Genomic DNA, 21,768 nt, shown 5'->3' with positions numbered 1-21,768 from the left:
AAATATTCTCTGCTCCCCTTTCTCTTTATGGTATTCTGGTACTCTCACAAAGTATATGTTGATCTGATTGATGATGTCCTGCAGGTCTCTTAGGCTCTGTTTGCTTTCTTCAATCTCTTTTCTTTATGTTCCTTAGATCAATAATTTCCAGTGTCCTATTTTTAAGTTCACTGCTTTTTCCTCCTGCTCAAATCTGTCTTTGAGTTCCTCTAGTGAATTTTTCATTTTAGTTATTGTACTTTACAACTTCTGAATTTCTTTTTGGTTCATTTTTAGGTTCTCTCTCCCTCTATTGATATTTCCACTTTGTTCACATATAATTTTCTTGACTTTCCTTTGGTTCTTTTGAACATTGTTAATACGGTTGTTATAACGTTTTTGACTTGGCATCTTCCTTTAGTTCTTTTGAGCATCTTTAATATGGTTGTTATAACGTTTTTGCCTAGTATATCTGCCATTGTGTCTTTTTCAGGGAGAGTTTGTTTATTTTTTGTCTTTGAGTGGTCCATATTTTCCTATTTTTGTTTTGTGTTTTTATATACCTTGTCATTTTTTGTGCTGAACACTGGACATTTTAATCTAACAATGTGGTAAGTCTGGAAGTCAGATTCTTCCCTTTCCCCAGGGTTTGCTATTATTTGGTTCTTTATTTATTTATTTATTTATTTATTTATTTATTTATTTATTTATTTATATTGTTTATGCTGTCCCTGTGTTGAGGGTCAGCCTGAGGTGTAAACTTAAGATTTCTTAGGTCTTTTCCAAACCTTTTTCTGGGAATGCATGGTTACTTTCTAATATTCCCTCTATATGCAGTTGTTTTTTAATGTCCTAGTCTTTAATGTCTGGTTTTCGAAAAGGAAAAAATGAAAAATAAAGGAGGGAATAATAGGATGCTGACCCTTTAAATCTCTTGGAAGTCACTTCAGCCAGAGGGGAGGTGCAAAAAACAATGGCAGCCCTCCTCTCTGCCTGCACCTGTATTGAAGCAATCAGCAATCAGAACCGAGATCCCTGACAGTTGGAGGACAGGGCCCTTTTTGTGCTCTCTAGTTCCCATAAGGTATGTGCTAGCTGCTCCAGGGATATGTGTTACAGCTGCCTGCCATGTGGCTGGAGGTGGAGGGGTAGCTGCTATAGTGCTGAGAGCTGAAATTGACTGAAATTAATCACAATTTACCATTGAAGTCTTTCCCTGGAAGCTGTAAGACTTCAACAGGCTCCAGAGCTCTAATATAGTTATATCAAACAGTTTCTGCCAGTGCAATCATTGCCTAGATGGGGAGACAGATTCTTGGTGCTTCTTACTCCACCATCTTCCCAGAATACTCCTCTATATGGGGTAACTTTTTATTGGATGTCAGGCATTGAATTTTACAATGGTTTGTAAAATTCTGGAGGATTTTAAAATTCTTTTAATTTTAAGCTTTGATCTTGGATGCAGTTGTTACTTGGAAGCAATCTGATTCTTGGGACTTGTTTGTAAGCTTTTTCACATGGGTCCAAAATAGTCTTTAATCTAGAGTTTAGTTGGCAATACCCTTCTGAAACCTCTGGGTGATGCCTGGTTTCTCAGGAGTTCTTTCCATTCTGCTGTTGGGAACATGAACTATTCCCAGCTGTGTTCTGGTGATTGTTACCCCATTCTTTTCAGTGTCTTTCCCCCCAGCATTGGTAGCTTTCTCACAGATCTGTGCTGATCAGTACTCACTTGAAGACTGCAGATTACTGGAGCTGTCTTTCTCATGAAGATTTGCTGTCTCCAGTACTTTGCCTTGCAAATTCTAGCCCCTTTCTCCTTCTGGAGTTCTCAGCTCTGTCTCCTCAACTCTGGTATAAACATTAACATACAGGTTTTTGTGTAGATATATGTTTTCATTTCTCATGGGTAAATACTTAAGAGTCAGACTGCTGAGTCATATGGTAAGTGTATATTTTACTATAAGAAACTGCCAAATTGTCTTCCAAAGTGGCTGCACCATTGTACAATTCCACCCTGAAAAATCTTTGCACTATTTTATAATTTCACTCAGTAACATAAGAATTCCAGATGCTCTCCACTCTCTACATTCTCTCCATTTTTCTTGTAGCCAATCTAATAGGTGTGTAATGGTATCACATTGTGATTTAAATTTTAATTTCCCTATTGACTGGTGATATTGACAATTTAAAAGGTGCTTATTGCCATCTAAATATTGTCTTTGAGGAGGTTTCTGTTAAAATGTTTTCCCAATTTTTTTAAACTAGGTTGTTTTGGTCATATGATTGAAGATTTAAAATTTTTTTTAATGTTTATTTAGTTTTGAGGCAGAGAGAGACAGATCGTGAGCGGGGGAGGGACAGAGAGAGAGGGAGACACAGAATCCAAAACAGGCTCTAAGCTCCAAACCATCAACACAGAGCCCAATGCAGGGCTTGAACTCACAAACCATGAGATCGTGACCTGCTTAACCAACTGAGCCACCCAGGAGCCACTGATCGAAGATTTTGAAAAGCAGCTGTATTGAGGTATAATTTACATGACATAAAGTTCACTCATCATAAGTGTAAAGTTGTGACATATCAGCACAATACAGGGTTTTTTAAAAAGTTTATTTTTATTGTTTATTTTTGAGAGAGAAAGAGAGCAAACGTGCGTGCACACGCACGTAGAGGAGGGGGAGAGAAAGAGGGAGACAGAATCTCAAACAGGCTTCACACTGCGCAAGGCCTGATGTGGGACTCAGTCCCATGACCCTAGGATTATTACCTGAGCCGAAATTAAGAGTCAGATGCCCAGCTGACTGAGCCACCCAGGCGCCCCTAGCACAATACAGTTTTAGTACATTTTCGTCACCCCCAAAATTTTCCTTGCGCCCATCTATCCCTTGCACTCTCTATCTCTGCTCCCACCCCAAAGCCCATGCAGCTACTAATCTGTTTTGTGCATTTATAGGATTGTATTATTTGGATTTTATATAAGTGGAATGATACAATTTGCTGTATCTTATGTCGAGTTTCTTCCATTTAATGTTTTTGAGATTCTTTGATGTTATAGCATCTACCAATAGTTTGTTTCATTTATTTATTTATTTATTTATTTATTTATTTATTTATTTGAGAGAGAGAGAGCAGGGGAGAGGGGCAGTGGGAGAGAGAGAGAGAATCTTAAGCAGGATCCATGCTCAGTGCAGAGCCTGACATAGGACTCGATCCCACGACCCTGGGATCATGACCTGAGCTGAAGTCAAGAGTCAGATGCTCAACCAACTGAGCCACCTAAGTGGTCCTAGTCTGTTTCTTTTTTATTGCTGAATACTATTACATTATATGGTTATATCACATATTGTTTATCCATTCACTAGTTGGTGCACATCTGGATTGTTACCAGCTTTTGGCTATTATAAACAATGCTACTATGAACGTTCACATATAAGTCTTTGAACATATGTTTTTACTATCTTGGCTAGATAACTAAGAGTGGTTTTGCTTCATTGTATAGTAAGTATATGTTTAACTTTTAAAGAAACTTTCTTTGGTGAAATATTTATTTAATCTTCTGCTCATTTTTTAACTGGGTCGTTATTGTTGAATTATAGAGCTCTTTATGTGTTCTGGATGTAAGTCCCTTAGATATATGATTTGCAAATAATTTCTCCCATTCTTTGGCTTATCTTTTCATTTTTCTTGATAGGGTCCTTTGAAGCCAAGAGTTTTATTTATTTATTTTTTAAAATAAGCTCTATGCCCAACATAGGGCTTGAACTCATGACCCAGAGATCAGGAGTCACATATTTTTTTAAATTTTTTTTTCAACGTTTTTTATTTATTTTTTGGGACAGAGAGAGACAAAGCATGAACGGGGGAGGGGCAGAGAGAGAGGGAGACACAGAATCAGAAGCAGGCTCCAGGCTCTGAGCCATCAGCCCAGAGCCCGACGTGGGGCTCAAACTCACGGACCACAAGATCGCGACCTGGCTGAAGTCGGACGCTTAACCGACTGCGCCACCCAGGCGCCCCATGGAGTCACATATTTTACTGACTGAGCCAGCCAGATGCCCCCAAGAGTTTTTAATTTGAAGTACAGTTTCTTTATTTCTTCTTTTGTTGCTTATGCTTTTGCTGTTTCATCTACAAAGGTTTTGCCTCACCCAAGGTCATGAAAGTTTATGCCTATGTTTTCTTCTGTTTTATAATTTTAGCTATTATATAGCTATATATAGCTATTATATAGGTATATGATCCATTTGGAGCTAACTTTTGTGTGTAATGTAAGAAGGGATTAACTTCACTCTTTTCCGTGTAGATATCCAGTTGTCCTCACATCATTTGTTGAAAGACTATTTTTTCCCTAGTGAATTGTCTTGTCACCCATATTGAAAATTAATTGATCATAATGTAAGGGTTTATTTCTGGACTCTCAATTATATTCCATTGATTTATATGTCTACCTTATGACAGTACTACAGTCTTGATTACTGTAGCTTTGTAGGAAGTTTTGAATTCAGGAAGTGTGAGTTCTCCAAACTTGTTCTTTTTGCAGATTAGTTTGGCTATTCTGGTTTCCTTGAATTTCTATATGGATTTTAGAATCAGCTTTTCAGTTTCTGCAAAAAAGTAACTGGGAGTTTGATGGAGATTCCACTGAATCTGTAGATCATTTTAGAGAACATTGCCATTTTAACAATATTAAGTCTTTCAATCCAAGAAGATGGGGTATCTTTCTATTTATTTATTTCTTTAATTTCTTTCAATGATGTTTCTTTAATTTCTTTCAATGATCGCTTGTAGTTTTCAGTGTACATCTTATACTTCTTTTGTTAAATTTATTCCTAAATAATTTATTATTAAAAAAATTTTTTTAAGTTTATTTATCTCTGAGAGAGAAAGAGAGAGCACAAGCGGGGGAGGGGCAGAGAGAGAGGGAGACACAGAGTCTGAAGCAAGCTCCAGGCTCTGAGCTGTCAGCACAGAGCCCCGGGGCTCGAATTCAGGAACCATGAGATCATGCCTAAGCCCAAGTCGGATGCTTAACCAACTGAGCCACCCAGGCACCCCAATAATTTATTATTTTTATGCTATTTTATATGGAATTGTTTTCTTGATTTCATTTTTGGATTGGTCATTGCTACTGTATGTAGTTAATATTTGTATATTGATCTCAAACCCTGTAAACTTGCTGAATTTTGTTATTTCTAATGTTTTTATTTATTTAATAAATGTTTTATTTATTTAATTTATTTTTTTATATTTATTTATTTTTGAGAGATAGCGTGAGACAGAGCAGGAGCAGGGGAGGGGCAGAGAGAGAGGGAGACACAGGATCCGAAGCAGGCTCCAGGCTCCGAGCTGTCATAACAAAGCCTGATGCAGGGCTCAAACTCACAAACCGTGAGATCATGATCTGAGCTGAAGTCAGACACTTAACTGACTGAGCCATCCAGGTGCTCCTCTAAGCATTGCTTTAATGACATCCCATACATATTGATGTGCTGTGCTTGAATTTTCTTTCAGTTCAACTTATCCTTTAATTTGCATTTTGTTTTCTTTTTTGACTCATGGGTTATTAAATGCCTGGTTTAATTTCCAAAACCTGGAGATTTCACAATTTTCTTCTCTTTTTGATTTCTAATTTGATTCTATTGCATATGGAGAAAATGCTTCGTATGATCTCAATTTTTAAAAAATTTACTGAGTCTTATTTTATTACTTAGTATATTGTCTGTCCTACAGAATGTTACATGTTTGCTTGAAAATAATGTGCTGATCCACTGTTATTGGTTTGAGTTTTCTATAAAAGTTAGATGAAGTTGTTTGATGGTATTGCTCGTCTTCTACATCCTTAATATTTTCTGATTATATGTTCTACCAGTTCCTGAAGAGGCACAATTGTTGAATTGTCCATTTCTCCTTTCAGTTTTTTCAGTTTTTGCTTCCTAAATGTTGGGACCCTGTTATTATGTGAATATTTATGTATTTATAATTGTTTTATCTTCCTAATGTAGTGATTCTTTTATCATTATAGAGTATCTCCCTGTCTATAGTATTGTTTCTTGTCTTAAAGTCTAATTTTGTCCCACTCTTTTGTGTTATTGTTTACATGATGTTTAATCTTTCGTCCTTTTTACTTTCAAGCTATTTATGTCTTTGAATTAAAAATGTGCCCCCTAGGGGCGCCTGGGTGGCTCAGTCGGTTGAGCGAGCAACTTCAGCTGAGGTCATGGTCTCAGGGCTCCTGGGTTCGAGCCCCGAGTTGGGCTCTGTGCTGACAGCTCGGAGCCTGCTTCAGATTCTGTTTCCCTCTCTCTCTGCCCCTCCCCCGCTTGTGCTCTCTCTCTCTCTCGCTCTCTCTCTCTCTCAAAAATAAATATTCAAAAAAAATTTTTTTAATAAAAATGTGACCCCTAGAGACAGCATATAGTTGGATCCATTCTGACAATCTCTATCTTTTCTTTGAAGTGTTTACAGCATTCACATTTAATGTAAGTATTGATATGATTTGATTTACATCAATCCATTCTGTTATTTTCTCATATCTCATGTCTTTGTTGTTGTTGTTCTGTTCTTCCTTCATTGCCTTCATCTGTGTTAAATATTTTAATTTCTAAAAAACATTTATTTTTGAGAGAGAGAGAGAGACAGAGCATGAGCGGGGGAGGGGCAGAGAAAGAGAGAGGGAGCCACAGAATCCAAAGCAGGCTCCAGGCTCTGAGCTGTCAGCACAGAGCCTGACATGGGGCTCAAACTCACGAACTGCGAGATCATGACCTGAGTCAAAGTGAGACGCTTAACCAACTGAGCCACCTAGGCATCCTGAAATCGTATTTTTAAAGTTATTTTCTTAGTAGTTGGTAAATGGTTAAAATCCTAATTTATCACTGTCCACTTTTATATTGACTTAATTCTGGTAAAATATAGCAACTTTCCTCTAATACAACTCCATTTCTTCTCCCGTCTTTGGTGACTATATATATATATATATATATATACACACACCCATTTACCTATGTTATATACATATATACATTTATATATGTTACAAACTTAACAATACAATGTTATAATTTTTGTTGTGTATAGTTTTATTCCTCTAAAAGAAATTAAATGAAGACAGTCACAAAAGGACAAATAGCATCTGATGCCACTTATATGAGTTTCCTAGAGTAGTTAAATTTATAGAGACAAAAAGTGGAATGGTGATTGCTAGGGCTGGTTGTGGGAGGATGAGGCGTTAATATTTGATGGGTACAGAGTTTCCATTTTCTTCAATCTTTCTTTTTTTCTGGTCTTCAGATTGGATCATTTCTTCTTATCTGTTTGCAAGTCCACTATTTCTTACGCTAACTCAGCTCTGCAGCTCGGTCTTTATAGTGAATTTTTCTTTTCAGGCGTTTAACTCTTACTTTTCAGCTCTTAAAGTTTCTATTTTTCTATTGAGAATTTCTGTTTGTTGGATTCTCGTCATCATATTTTCCTTAACTCTTTGAATATCTTTATAAAAGCACCTTTGAAATTTTGTCTGATAAATCCAACATCCATACCCAATCAGTCTGTTCCTGTTGACCTTTTTTTCCCTGAGTGTGGATTATACTTCCTTATTCCTTTGTGTGTCTCATAATTTTTTATTAATAATAATATCGAGAAACTCTGGGTTATAATTTCATTTTTCCCAAGAATGTTTTGTTTTTGCTTTTGTTTGTAATTTGCCTGGACTTAAACTGCAGATTGTCTCCCCTGTGGTGTACTTCCACTGGCATCTCTGTTTAGGGTGTTTTTCTCACCTTTCTTTCTTATTTTCATGCTTATCCCAGCTTCCTAGTGATTGCCCTGCATCTGCATAGCTTAGTGATCTGCCAAGAATTTGGGCAGGGGATGTGCTCAAATACCTTGAATCTATAAGGTTTCACCCTTTGCCGACTGATCTGTGTATGGGTTGTGGAATTTATTCATGGTTCATCCAGTTCTCAAGACTGCGTCTACTTTTACTTTTCACGAGAGCTCTCATAGATCTCCTTTGTGAATATATATACTTTCTCAGTCAGCCAGGCATCTATGGAGTCTAGTCCTTGTAAGGCTCTCTGATATCAAGGATCTCCCACTGAATTTCTCAGGGGTTGGTTGCTCACCCCAAGCAGGCTAGCAAAACTGCAGATTTTTCCCACTTGTTTCCTACGTTTACTAACAACGCTGCCGGCTTCAGTTTTTACTTGCTTCAATTCAAATACATCCCCTCTTGTGGATATACGTCTGGTTTTCATCATTTTCCTTACTCTGGTAACACTATCATTCTTAATGACTGAGCTGGGGGCAGGGGGTGGGGAGGGGGTAGGCAGGAAAACTGCAAAATTCCGTTGTTTTTTTTCAAAGTTCTAACATTTTTTCATGAATAAATGCTTCTCAGAACCCTGTGGTTTGCCTTTGGTTAATTGCTAGAACCCTCTAAAGGTTGTTTGTTTGTTTCTTTTGTTTTTTTCTTTTTTGGAAAATGTGTCCAGTTTTATATTTGTTTCCGGGGAAGACTATTTGCCAACCTCTTCATGTCTCCTCAGCCAGAAGGCCCCCTTCCTGTTATTGACTTTTGAGAATTCTTTATGCATTCTGGATACTCGTCCTTTATCAGATATGTGTATTGCAAATATTTTCTTCCAGGCTGTGACTTGTCCTTTTATCTACTTAACAGTGTGTTTTAAAGAGGAAAACCTTAAAATTTTTATGAAATACAGTTTACTGATATTTTTTTCTTTATAGATTGTGCTTTTGGTATAATAGCTAAGAAAGTTTTGCCTGACCCAAGGTCACAAAGATTTTTCTACTATGTGTACTTTTAGAAAATTCATAGTTTTAGGTTTTATATTTCTGTCTTTGGTCCACTTTAAACCTAATTTTTTAATAAGTTGAGGTTCTTCTTTTTTTTTTAAATGAATGTTCCAGTTGTCCCAGCACAATTTGTTGAGAAGAATATTGTTTGTCCATTGAATAGACTTAACACCTTTGTCAAAATTCAGTTGACCGTACATGTATGAGTATAACTCTGGATTCTCAATTCTGATCTGTTGAAAGATAAACTAAAGTACATTAAATTTTGAAAGAGTTTATTTGAGCAACAAAAAAGTTTATTTGAGCAGAAAATCGATTTTTTTTTAGTTGAAAAAATTTTAATTAAAGAACGAACAATGGTTGTTAACATTAAAAACAATGATCTGGGGCACCTGGGTGGCTCAGTCAGTTGACTTCAGGTCAGGTCATGATGTCACAGTTCATGGGTTAGAGCCCCACACCGGGCTTTGTGCTGACAGTGTGCAGAGCCTGCTTCAGATTATCTGTCTCCCTCACTTTTTTGCCCCTCTCCTGCTCACTCTCTCTCACTCTCAAAAATAAATAAGCATTTAAAAAAATAAAATAAAATAAAAATAAAAACGATGATCTATTCATTATACAGAAAAGCATTTAGGACACATTATATAAATGCATTTACTTGTAGAAGGGAGGAAATATGAACACTGAAATTTGACCACCAGGAATAAGACTCCATTTAGCTTTTTCTAAATGAAGGAACAGAGTGGACACATTATTTATCCCCTTTCTGAAAGCACATGTAAGAGACTGTAGGAAACAAAAGCCACTAGGGGCATTTCACCTGCAGGAGCTTTGGGGAAAGGCTTTTATAGAGCAGATGTGGAAGCAAAGCAAGGAAATCGTTTGATTCACTATAGCTTAAGTAGTTGCCTTATTTGGGAAAGTCTAGTTGGCTATTTGTAATTGGTTGTTCTTAAGTTTTGACTTCTTAACCATGACGCGTTTACAGGGTTTACTCTGGATTGGGTTCAGTTTGCTTACGTAGGATGCCAGGGCGTTAGAGCCTCCTCAGTCTAATTGCCCTCTTGTATAATTACTTTAACAGTTTCATGGACATATGTGTGTATCCTTGTGTCGGTGCTACACTGTCTTGAATATTGTAGCTTTATAGTAAATCTTGAAAATAAAGTAGGGGTTTTTTTGTCAATGTTGTTTTTTTGGATATTCAAGTTCCTTTGTATTTCCATAAATATTTTTAAATCCCCTTGTTGATTTCTATGAAAAAACCTAATGGGGTTTTGATTGGGATTGCATTAAATCTATAAATCAAGTTGGGAAGGATTGGCCCCTTAACAATACTGATTGTTCCAATCCTTAAATACTTATTTAGATCTCCTTTAGTTTCTCTTATTTTGTTGTTTTCAGAATACCAAGCTTGCATATGTTTTGTGATTTTGTACCAAGTATTTTGTGCTTTTTATGCTATTGTAATGATACTATTTTTTAAATTTCCATTAGAATTTTTCATTGCAAATGTATAGAATACAATTGATTTTTCTGTGTAGACTTTGTATCCTGTAACTTTGCTAAACTCATTTATTAGAGTAGTTTTTTGTAGATCTTTGTGATTTTCTACATAGACAATTATGTTCTTTGTTAACAGAGATGGTTTACTTCTGCCTTTCCAGTCTATATGCCTTTTATTTTTTTTCCTTGAATTATTATTACACTGGTTAGCACATCCATTTAAATGTTCAGCAGGAGGGGGTGCCTGGGCGGCTCAGTAGGTTCAGTGCCCGACTCTTGATTAAGCTCACAGTTGGTGAGATTGTGCCCCATGTTGGGCTCTGCTCTGAGTGCAGAGCCTGCTTGGGATTCTCTCTCTGCCCACCCCCACCCCCCGACTTGTGCATGCACACGAGCTCTCTCAAAAATAAATAAACGTTAAAAAAAAATGCAACAGGAGTGGTAAGAGTGTACATCTTTGCTTGTTCTTGAACTTAGAGAGAGAAGCATTCAATGTTTCACCTTAAAATATAAGCAGATGTAGGTTTTTAGTGGATGTCTTTCATGGAGTTGAGGCAATTCCCTTTAATTCTTAGTTTGCTGAGATGTTTTTATCAGGAATAAATGTTGAATCTCTTCTATTCCTCTTAACTTCTTTTTCATATTTCACATTTTTATCATTCATTACTGAATTCTTGGTAATTTTTAGGCTTTATATTTCAGTTTAGTAATTCTCTCTTTGACTTTGTCTACTCTGCTTTTGATCTTGTCCTTTGAGGTTTTTTATTTGAATTATTATAGTTTTCATTTCTTGAAGTTTTATCTGGTTCATATTCAAATATGTCTAGATAATTTTGTTAGTATATTATTCTGTCATCATATTTTCAATATTTTTTAAAACTTCTTTAAAAATAGTCAAGCACTTTTTTCTACTTTGTTTCTTATTCCATTTTATGAAGTATTTGTAGATTTCACCATGGTATGTGTTGTTTCTGCTAATTCATGATCCTTGTGGTTTGTTTCCTCATGAGTTTATTGATTTTTTATTTTGAGCTTAATGTTCCTTGGAATTCTTTGAGATTTGTGTTTAAAATCCGTTATTGCAGGGGCACGTGGGTGTCTCAGTCTTTTGAGCCTCGGACTTTGACTCAGGTCATGATCTCATGGGTTCGTGAGTTCAAGCCCTGCACTGGGCGTGGAGCCTGCTTCGTATCCTCTGTCCCTCTCTCTCTCTGCCCCTCCCCAACTTGCGTGCGTGCTCTCTCTCTCTCTCTCTCTCTCTCAAAAATAAATAAATAAATAAAACCTGTTACTCCAGAGAGGACTTTGTTTGCTTCTGCCAGTCACCTAGGGGTACTTCCAACTCAGAACTACTTTTTTTTTTTTAAGTTTGTTTTTATTTATTTTGAGAGAGAGATAGAGAGCAAGTGGGGGAAGGGGAGAGAGGGAGACAGAATCCCAAGCAGGGTCTGCACTGCCAGCACAGAGCCCTCTGTGGGGCTCAAACTGACGAACTGCAAGATCATAACCTGAGCCGAAGTCAAAAGTCGGGCACTCAACCAACTGAGCTACCCAGGTGCCCCAACTCAGAACTACTTTTAAGTAAGTTTTGGTCTTGGGTTTTATCTAGTCACATAAGAAAGATGATTTGGGGCTTCCCTCTGCATGAGTGTTAGCTTGTGTCAGGAATCCTCACAGACTTCTTTTATTCCCTGTGTTCCTACTCCACCCAGAGCTGAGTGACATAGGAAAGCCTTCTGTGGGTGAACTATTTACCCCCGTTTCTTCCCTAGAGCACTGACTTTTGAGAAAGCCCCAAATTTGGGATCCTTGATGGGGTCCTTGATGACCTCTTTTAGGCACAGACCTAAGGCTTTTTCTTCTCTGTCCTGCTTTGTTTTGGTTCTCCTAAAACCGGAGCTTCAGACAGAGGCTTGCATGTACTTAATTTAGGAAGTGATTCCAGGGAACAGGAGTGAGGGATGGGGAGAGTGGAAGAAAGAAAGAAGAGAAGCCAGTACAAGGTCACCTTATCAAGGGGACCTCTGATATTTCTTGATTCTCACAGAACCTTCTGAGGAGCCTTGTGAAATAGCGGCTGGAGGGAGAAACGTTTGTTGTTTCTGTCACCCAGTGATCAAGAGTGGCCCTATAGGCATTAACTTCTCCAGATGTACATGTGTGGAGGTCCAAGAGATTCCCAAGGGGACCCTACCCTGTGGACTCCAATAGACTCAGAGCTTCTCTGTGCTTTAAATACACAGTTTTTAGGGGCACCTGGGTCGTTCAGTTGGCTAGAGGTCGGACTTCAGCTCAGGTCATGATCTCATGGTTAGGGAGTTTGAGCCCCGAATTGGGGTCTGTGCGGAAGGCTCAGAGCCTGGAACCTCCTTCAGATTCTGTGTCTCCCTCTCTCTCTGCCCCTTCCCTGCTCACGCTCTGTCTCTCTCTCTCTCTCTCAAAAATAAAAACTAAACATTAAAACAGAATTTAAAAAAATACACAGTTTTTACATTCAGCATTTTAAGGGAAAGATTTCACTACTCATCTAGCCTGCATATTGCCAGATACAGAAGTAAATGTCATGGTCCAAAATGCTTAATATGTACTTTAAGATTTCTTCTAAAAGTGTCAAATCAAGGAAGTTGTCGAAATTAAGCATCCTTTTCTGGAGTTCCCAGAATCTACCTTTTATGCCCTATTTTGGAAAACAGGCCAGTCGATAATAGTAAGAGCTAACGCTACCACTTTTTTAATCCTTATAATGTGCTAGACACTGTGCTGAGTGCTTTATTGAAATAATTTTTTTAATGTTTATTTAGTTTTGACAGAGAGAGAGAGAGAGAGACAGAGCATGAGCGGGGGAGGGGCAGAGAGAGAGGGAGACACAGAATCCGAAGCAGGCTCCAGGCTCCTAGCTGTCATGTGCTGAGTGCTTTATAAGCATTATCTCAGTGAATCCGTACAACCATATTAGGACAGTCACTTTGGTTCCCATTTAATAGATGAGGAAACTGAGGCCTACAGAGATTGCCCAAGACCATATAGTGTACCAGCTGCTGAGCCAGAATTTAGTCCAGAGTTTCCCCACTTTCTCTACCAAGTCTGCCTTTCTTCAGAAAAGCCTTCCCTTCTTTCCACAGTACTTTTCTCAAAACATACAATCAGCCCAGAAGAGTGCTTAAGTTCCAGGGTCCCTGGGCAGCTGACTAGGAGCAGGAAGCTGAGTTTGAGTTTGAGCCAGTAGACACACGGAGCTTTCCTACCTACCCAAGAAAACTGCAAGGGCCCCAACAGGCCTTTGAAGGCCGATGCTAGCAACTCCCAATTCCAGGCAAATCATGAACCCTTCTTTCTTGTAGACTGGTGACTGTCCCTGCTGGAGTTCTGTGGAAGGGGGTAGGAAATCCAGGCCCAGGGAATGGGTACACAACTAGAGCCAGCTGCCCCCTCACCCTAGTCTGGGGCCCAACCAGGAAGCATTTCACTCTTTTCAGGTTGATGTAGTCAAGGTAAAAAGTGTGAACCTTAAAAACAAAGTAACTCAGGGACTCCTGGGTGGCTCAGTCGGTTAAAGCATCTATCTGACTCTTGATTTAGGCTTAGGTCATGATCTCATGGTTTGTGGGGCTTTGTGCTGACAGTGTGGAGACTGCTTGGGATTCTCTCTCTCCTTCTCTCCCTCTCTCCCTGCTCTTCCCTGGCTCACGTGCAGACTCACGTGTGCGCTCTCTCTCTCTCAAAATAAATAAAAATGAAAAAAAGATTTTAAATAGGAAAATGAGAGAAAGAAAGTTATAATAGAAGAAATATAAACTATATAGCTGTTTCTATTAAAGAATCATTATTAATCTTTTGCATGATAATGTAGTATTTTTTAATTCCTTATCTTTTGGAACTACATACCGAAATATTTACAGACGAAATGATATGTCTTGAGCTTGCTTCAGATAATCCAAGGGTGTGGGAGGACTGGATTGGATTGAGATTGGCCATATGACACAGGGGTGCCCAGAGATTTATTATACTATATATATGTGTAGTATATACAATACTATATATATATATATATATATATATATATACACACACATATATATACATATATATTATATATACTATATATACAAAAACAAACTATTTTTGCATATGTCTGAGATTTCCCACAGTAAGTTTTTTAATTCTTCTGATTAGTTTGTTATAGCTACAATGTGGCTGTGTAACAAACGGCCCCCCAAAACTCAGAAGTGTGTCCACCTTTGAAGAGGCACTAAACTACCAAGATGACTTCATCATCTGACATCAGCCAGCTTCAGTCATTGACCACTCTGATGCTGGCATAATGGACACATGAGGGAAGTAGCCACAGTCAGAGGGAAGGAGGCTACGCTTGGGCCCAACAAAAAATAAGTGCTCCCAGTAAAGGGTGACTTAGCTACTGTTGCTACAGAACGTCCAACCTGCCAGCAACACAGATGACCACCAAGGCCCCCAACTAACACCATTCCTCAAAAAGACCAGCTGCTTCCTCGGTGGCAAGTTAACAGCTCTGGGCCCCTTCCATCCTGCAAGGGCCAGTGATTCATCATCACAGGACAATGCTTATTCCCAGTAGCATTCAAATAATCCCAACCAATAAAAAATATATTCATTTCAATCTCCAGACTCCAGCCACTCCAGAAAGGTTGTGCTAAGAGCTGATCATGTTCTCCTACAGAGTTTATACCACTGTCCTGACTGAGCTACAGCTAAGGTCTTCGTATAGTATACTTAGTATACTCCCTCCCATCTAGGAAACAGTCTTCTGGGATTCTTTACTCTGCTTTCACCAGCAGTCAGTACATGAATGTACATGGATTTAAACCATCTCAGCCCTCTCCTGACTGCCTTTGGAAAGCCTTCTGTATTTGGAGTTGAATGTTGCTGGATGGTAAAATTTGCTATTAGCCAAATGATGGCTGAGGTTATAAAAGCCTGCTAAATGTCGTTATAAAATGATTATTTGTAATAAACAAATAAATAAAATGATTATTTGTGCCATAACAAAAACAAACACAACAATGCTGAAGCTTAAAGCAATAATTATATATTGTCATGCTTGTGGGTCTGTAGGTCAGCCATCCCTTGACTGATCTAGCTTCAGGCTCCAAATTACAGGTTCAGTTCAGGTGTGTTTAACATGGCTCTCATTCTCCTTGCACCAGTGGCTATCCAGGGCAAATGGTCTGTTCTTGGAGACTCATTCCAGGACCCAGATTGAAAAAGAAGCGCTATCTAGGGTATGTTCTTATCAGGGCAGATAACTGCAGCTTGGGAGGCCATGTCCTACTGAGCAAGCACATTTCAAAGCTTCTCTTATCAGATTCACAAACTTCCTCTTGGCCAAAGCAAGTCACATGGCCAAACACGAAGTCCAAAGATGGGAAAATATTCCTTGCCCACGAAGACCAAATTCTATTACAGTGGAGCAACGTTCTGGACCAATAACCCAATCTCTCATAGCCCCTTTAGTTCCATGCCACTCACTGACTTGGTTGAAGCCCCAGCATTGCACAATAAGAACATTCTGCTAGGAGATCTTCTTGCCTCTAGTCTGGCCCTTCCAAACCTTGCTGCTGCAAGAGTAACTTTTTTTTCACTAGCCCTAATTGTAAGGTGGTCTGGGTGGCTCAGTCAGTTGAGCTTCTGACTTTGGCTCAGGTCACGATCTCGCTGTTTGTGGGTTCGAGCCCTGTGTCAGGCTCTGTGCTGACAGTTTAGAGCCTGGAGCCTGCTTTAGATTCTGTGTCTCCCTCTCTCTCTTCCCCTCTCCCACTCACACTCTGTCTCTCTCTCTCTCTCTCTCAAAAGTAAATAAGCATTAAAATTTTTTTTTAATAATTGTAATAAAAAAGACATAACATAAATTGACCATCTTAACCATTTCTAAGTGGATAGGTCAGTGGTGTTAAGTCTACTTGCATTGTTGTGCAACCAATCTGCAGAATTTTTTGATTTTGCAAAACTGAAACTCTACAGCCATTAAACAACTCCCTACCCGGCCCCTGGCAACCACCATTCTACTTTCTGTTTCTATTAATTTGACTCCTCTGGAAAGCTCATATAAGTGGAATCACATAATATTTATCTTCTTGTGATTGGCTTATCTCACTTAGCTTAATGTCCTCAAGGTCACTGCCTGCTGCAGAATTTTGAAGGCCGAATATTTCATTGTATACACCTCATTTTGTTTCTCCATTCATCCATTGATGGACACTTCGGTCACATCCTTGTTTTAGCCATTGCGCACAGTTCTGCTATGAACATGGGTGTACAAATATCTCTTTGAGGGGCTCTCAGCTGGCTCAGTCGGTAAACCATGTGGCTCTTGATCTCAGGGCGGTGAGTTTGAGCCCAATGTTGGGGGTGGAGCCTACTTAAAAAAAAAAGAAGGAAGGAAGGAAGAAGGAAAGAAAGTCTAAATGTCTCTTTGAGATCATGCTTTGAATTCTTTTGGGTATATATGCAGAAATGGAAGTGCTGGATCATATGGTAATTCTGGCCTTAATTTTCTTAAGGAACTTCTATACTGTTTCCCACAGAGGCTGTATACCATTTTATGTTCCTACCAACAATGCACAAAAGTCCCAATTTCTTTACATCCTCACCAACACTTGCTATTTCCTGTTGTTTTTGACAGCAGCCCTCCTAGTGGTGTCAGTATTTTTTAATTAAACTCTTTATTTTGAGATCATTGTCAGGTTCACCTGCAGTTAGAAGGAATACTAGAGAGATCCCCTTCACTTGGTTGCCACCCCCCAGTTTTCCCCAATGATAACATCTTGCAATAGGATCCTACTCACCAGCAGGAAATTGACATTGACGTGCATCCACCGAGCTTGTTCATTCTTCAGCGGTTTACCCCTTCGGGATGTCAGGATGATCTTTTTTTAACAAGCAAATCTGATCATATCGCTGACCTGCTTAAAATATTTCCAAGGATGTTCATTGCATCATTGTTTAAATTAGTTTTAAAAAATTAGGAAAAACCCAAATGTGCAGCAACAGGGGAATGGCTTACTAGGCTCCGTCACATTCACATTGTGGGCAAACAACGCAGCCATTACAAAGACGGCAGCAGCCGCATGTGTGCCGATATGGACGGCTTCCTATGGCCCAGTCTTTTCATACTGAACAGAACCCGGTGCAGAATAGTGGGGACCTTTGGGGTACAAAGTCAGAATGTAGAAGAGGATGGGTAAGATGTCGGTCACAGCAGTTGCCTTTGGAGAGAAACAAATGAGGCTGAGATTCAGGAATAAGATGAAGACTTTTTCACATAATCTATTTCGCAGTGGTTCTCAAAATTTTGGTGTCAGAACTCCTTTATACTGCTAAAAATCATTGAGGACCCCAAAGCACTTCTGTTAATGAGGGCTATTAGAAATGAGAGCTACAACGTCACTCCTCATCAGGGAAATACAAATCAAAACCACACTCAGGTATCACCTCACGCCAGTCAGAGTGGCCAAAATGAACAAATCAGGAGACTATAGATGCTGGAGAGGATGTGGAGAAACGGGAACCCTCTTGCACTCTTGGTGGGAATGCAAATTGGTGCAGCCGCTCTGGAAAGCAGTGTGGAGGTTCCTCAAAAAATTAAAAATAGACCTACCCTATGACCCAGAAGTAGCACTGCTAGGAATTTACCCAAGGGATACAGGAGTGCTGATGCAGAGGGGCACATGTACCCCAATGTTTGTAGCAGCACTCTCAACAATAGCCAAATTATGGAAAGAGCCTAAATGTCCATCAACTGATGAATGGATAAAAGAAATTGTGGTTTATATACACAATGGAATACTACGTGGCAATGAGAAAGGTTGAAATATGGCCTTTTGTAGCAACGTGGATGGAACTGGAGAGTGTGATGCTAAGTGAAATAAGCCATACAGAGAAAGACAGATACCATATGGTTTCACTCTTATGTGGATCCTGAGAAACTTAACAGAAACCCATGGGGGAGGGGAAGGAAAAAAAAAAGAGGTTAGAGTGGGAGAGAGCCAAAGTATAAGAGACTCTTAAAAACTGAGAACAAACTGAGGGTTGATGGGGGTGGGAGGGAGGTGAGGGTGGGTGATGGGCATTGAGGAGAGCACCTTTTGGGATGAGCACTGGGTGTTGCATGGAAACCAATTTGACAATAAACTTCATATATTGAAAAAAAAAAAAAAAGAAATGAGAGTTAATGGGCACCTGGGTAGCTCAGTTGGTTGAGCGTCCAACTTTGGCTCAGGTCATGATCTTGCGGTTTGTTGAGTTCGAGCCCCACATTGGGCTCACTGCTGTCAGACTATCAGTGCAGAGGCCTCTTCAGATCCTCTGTCCCTCTCTCTGTCCCTCCCCCACTTGCGTTTTCCCCAAAATAAATATTTTTAAAAAGAAGAAAAAGAAAGAAATGAGGGGCGCCTGGGTGGCTCAGTTAAATGTCTGACTTCAGCTCAGGTCATGGTCTCACAGTTCGTGAGTTCCAGCCCTGCACTGGGCTCTGTGCTGACAGGCTGGAGCCTGGAGCTTGCTTCAGATTCTGGGTCTCCCTGTCTTTCTACACCTCCCCTGCTTGCCCTCTGTCTCTGCCTCGCTCAAAAATAAATAAACATTAAATTTTTTTAAAAGAAAGAAATTAAGACATTTAAAAAATTATACATACATTTATAAATACTATAATAAGCCAATTATATGGTGATGTAAAGAACATTTTTGTGTGTGTGAAAAGTAACTATTTTTTCCATAACAAAAAATTTTAGTGAGAAAAATGGCTTTGTTTTGCATTTTTGAAAATCTCTTTAATGTCTGGCTTAATAGAAAACAGCTTGATTCTCATATCTGCTTCTGCATTCTGTTGCATATATTGTTTTACTTAAGGTATGTGAAGAAAATTCAGTGTCACAAAGTTAGAAAAGGGAGGAGTATTTTAATAGCCTTTTGTGTATATTCTTTGATAGCACATCAAAATTCGGCAAGTGGCAGTTTCTTATTTTTTTTAATTTAAAAGTTTTTTTTAAATATCATTTATTTTTGAGAGAGAATGATTGGGGCGGGGGGAGGGTGGGCAGAGAGAGAGGGAGACACAGAATCCTGAAGCAGGATCCGGGCTCTGAGCTGTCAGCACAGAGCCTGATGTGGGGCTGCAACTCACGAACCGTGAGACCACGGCTTGAGCCAAAGTCAGACGCTTAACTAACTGAGCCACCCAGTGCTCCAATGAGTGGCAGTTTCTTAAAGGTTGGTTGCAATGTAGAATCTGAAACCATAGTAATGACATTTTCATACTCAGTTACATTAAAATCTATTGTTCTATTATTCTACCTTGCAATGTGAATGAATTTTCTACGTACGCACAATTTTGTAACAACATGCATTTGATATTTGGAAAACATTGACTAATTTATGCAGATCTTCCAAATTTTAACACATTGCATTGTACAATATTGAAAAATCACATTTGCTATTATCACTACTAATCTCATCAGAAAAGTCTTTAAGTACTAGTAAAAGAAAAAAAGTATTGTTTCCTCCTTACTCACACTTCTGACCCCCAAATGTGGGGGGTCCCCACCTCAACCAATTCTCTGGACACCAACTGGGCGTCCTACAATTCAGTTCTGACACCAGCAACTTGCCCTTAGAGCAGATCCCACCGTTAAGGGCTCAGTCCCACAGACTGAGTCCCAATGTAGATCCCAGCCACACGTGCCAGGTTGTCACCTGTGCTTCTAACCAATCAGCTGTAAATCTGGGGTTCCACAACTCCCTTTCCAGTTTCGATAATTTGCCATAATGTCTCACAAAACTCAGGGAGATGCTTACTTACATTTATTGGTTTATTATAAAGGATACAGTAAAGAGATGAACAGGCAGATAAAGAGGTACCCAGGGCAAGATCTGGAAGGGCCCTGAGTGCAAGAGCTTCTGTCCCCATAGAGTTGGGGTGTCCCAGCTCCCAGCTCATGTATATTTTCACCCAGAAGCTCTCTAAACTCTTTTGGTTAGGGCTCTCATGGAGGCCTCATTTTGTAGGTGTGATTGATTTAATTATTTGCCATTGGTGATTAACTCAATCTCCAGGTCCTCTCCCCTCCCCAGAGAAAGGCGATGGTACCAAAAGTTCCAGCTCTGATCATAGGACAGATTCCTCTGGCAACCAGCCCCCATCCGCCAGGAGTCACCCTAATGGCATAAACTCAGGTACCAAGGAAAGGAGTCTATTGTGAATAACAAAAGACCCTCCACTCAACCTGTTTCTCCAGAAATTCCAAGGATTTTAGGAGCTCTGTGCCCAGAACAGGGAGGAAGACCAAACACACGTTACTTATTATATCGCAGTATCACAACTGGGAAGCTGTCAAACTCACGATGGTTGATACAAATTTTCCAAAATTCTCACTTTTGCTTGGGAGCTCAAACTTTATAAGCAACAAATACTGCCAGTGGTTTCTTGAGTGACAGCCTCACTTCAAATCAATGTTTGAGAAAATGTCCGCCAGTTATCAGAGTCTGAGTCCCCACTGCTTGTCAGCCTTTCTTTCAAGTAAAACTGGGATTCCATGAAAAAAGCCAGTTTGGCTGGCAACTCAGAGAATCACACAAATGCTTTTCCTTAAGACGAACAACATTCTCTGGTAAGCAGCAAAAGTGCTGTGTGTATATATACTTTCCCCCTTTCTTGCACAGAATATTAAAAAGACAAAGATGGGGGCACCTGGGTGGCTCAGTCGGTTGAGCCTCTGACTTCGGCTCAGGTCATGATCTCGGGGTTTGTGAGCTCGAGCCCCCGCGTCAGCGAGCCCCGCCTTAGGCTCTGTGCTGACAGCTCGGAGCCTGGAGTCTGCTCTGGATTCTGTGTCTCCTCCTCTCTCTGCCCCTCCCCTGCTCATTCTCTGTCTGTCTCTGTCTCTCAGTAATAAATAAACGTTAAAAAAAAATTTTTTTTAAGACAAAGATGTATTCTACTCACAGATTGAGAGTTAATAAAATTAATGTCTTTTACTGCTTCATCAAGAACATTCATAAATCAACATTAAAAAATAAGTTTGGTTGGGGCGCCTGGGTGGCTCGGTCGGTTAAGCGTCCGACTTCGGCTCAGGTCATGATCTCACGGTCCGTGAGTTCGAGCCCCGCGTCGGGCTCTGTGCTGACCACTCAGAGCCTGGAGCCTGTTTCAGATTCTGTGTCTCCCTCTCTCTCTACCCCTCCCCTGTTCATACTCTGTCTCTCTCTGTCTCAAAAATAAATAAACGTTTAAAAAAATTAAAAAAAAATTTTTGTTGTTTTGTTTTTACTTTTATTTATTAAGTAATCTCTATACTGAGCATGGGGCTCAAACTCACAACCCCCTAAATCAAGAGCCGCGTGCCCTACCAATTGAGCCAGACAGGCACCCCATGAACATTTTTCTTAATGTTCATGGCAAATACATGGCAATGAAGATATACAATGACTACTAGT

At 39.4% G+C, this 21,768-nt stretch overlaps 1 long non-coding RNA gene across 1 annotated transcript in view; it reads left to right on the top strand.

Annotated features, from left to right (window-relative positions):
* LOC128315898 (uncharacterized) overlaps positions 1 to 20,787 on the top strand; it is a 43,294-nt gene extending 22,507 nt beyond the window's left edge. Inside the window, exon 2 of the long non-coding RNA XR_008299035.1 lies at positions 20,389 to 20,787. This is a non-coding gene — a long non-coding RNA (uncharacterized LOC128315898). The remainder of the gene's footprint in view (positions 1 to 20,388) is intronic.
* The last annotated feature ends 981 nt before the right edge of the window (positions 20,788 to 21,768 follow it).

The sequence above is a fragment of the Acinonyx jubatus genome, chromosome B3, assembly GCF_027475565.1.
Source record: "Acinonyx jubatus isolate Ajub_Pintada_27869175 chromosome B3, VMU_Ajub_asm_v1.0, whole genome shotgun sequence".
In the NCBI taxonomy this organism is placed as follows: domain Eukaryota; kingdom Metazoa; phylum Chordata; class Mammalia; order Carnivora; family Felidae; genus Acinonyx; species Acinonyx jubatus.
This window is presented reverse-complemented; position numbering and strand designations above follow the sequence as displayed.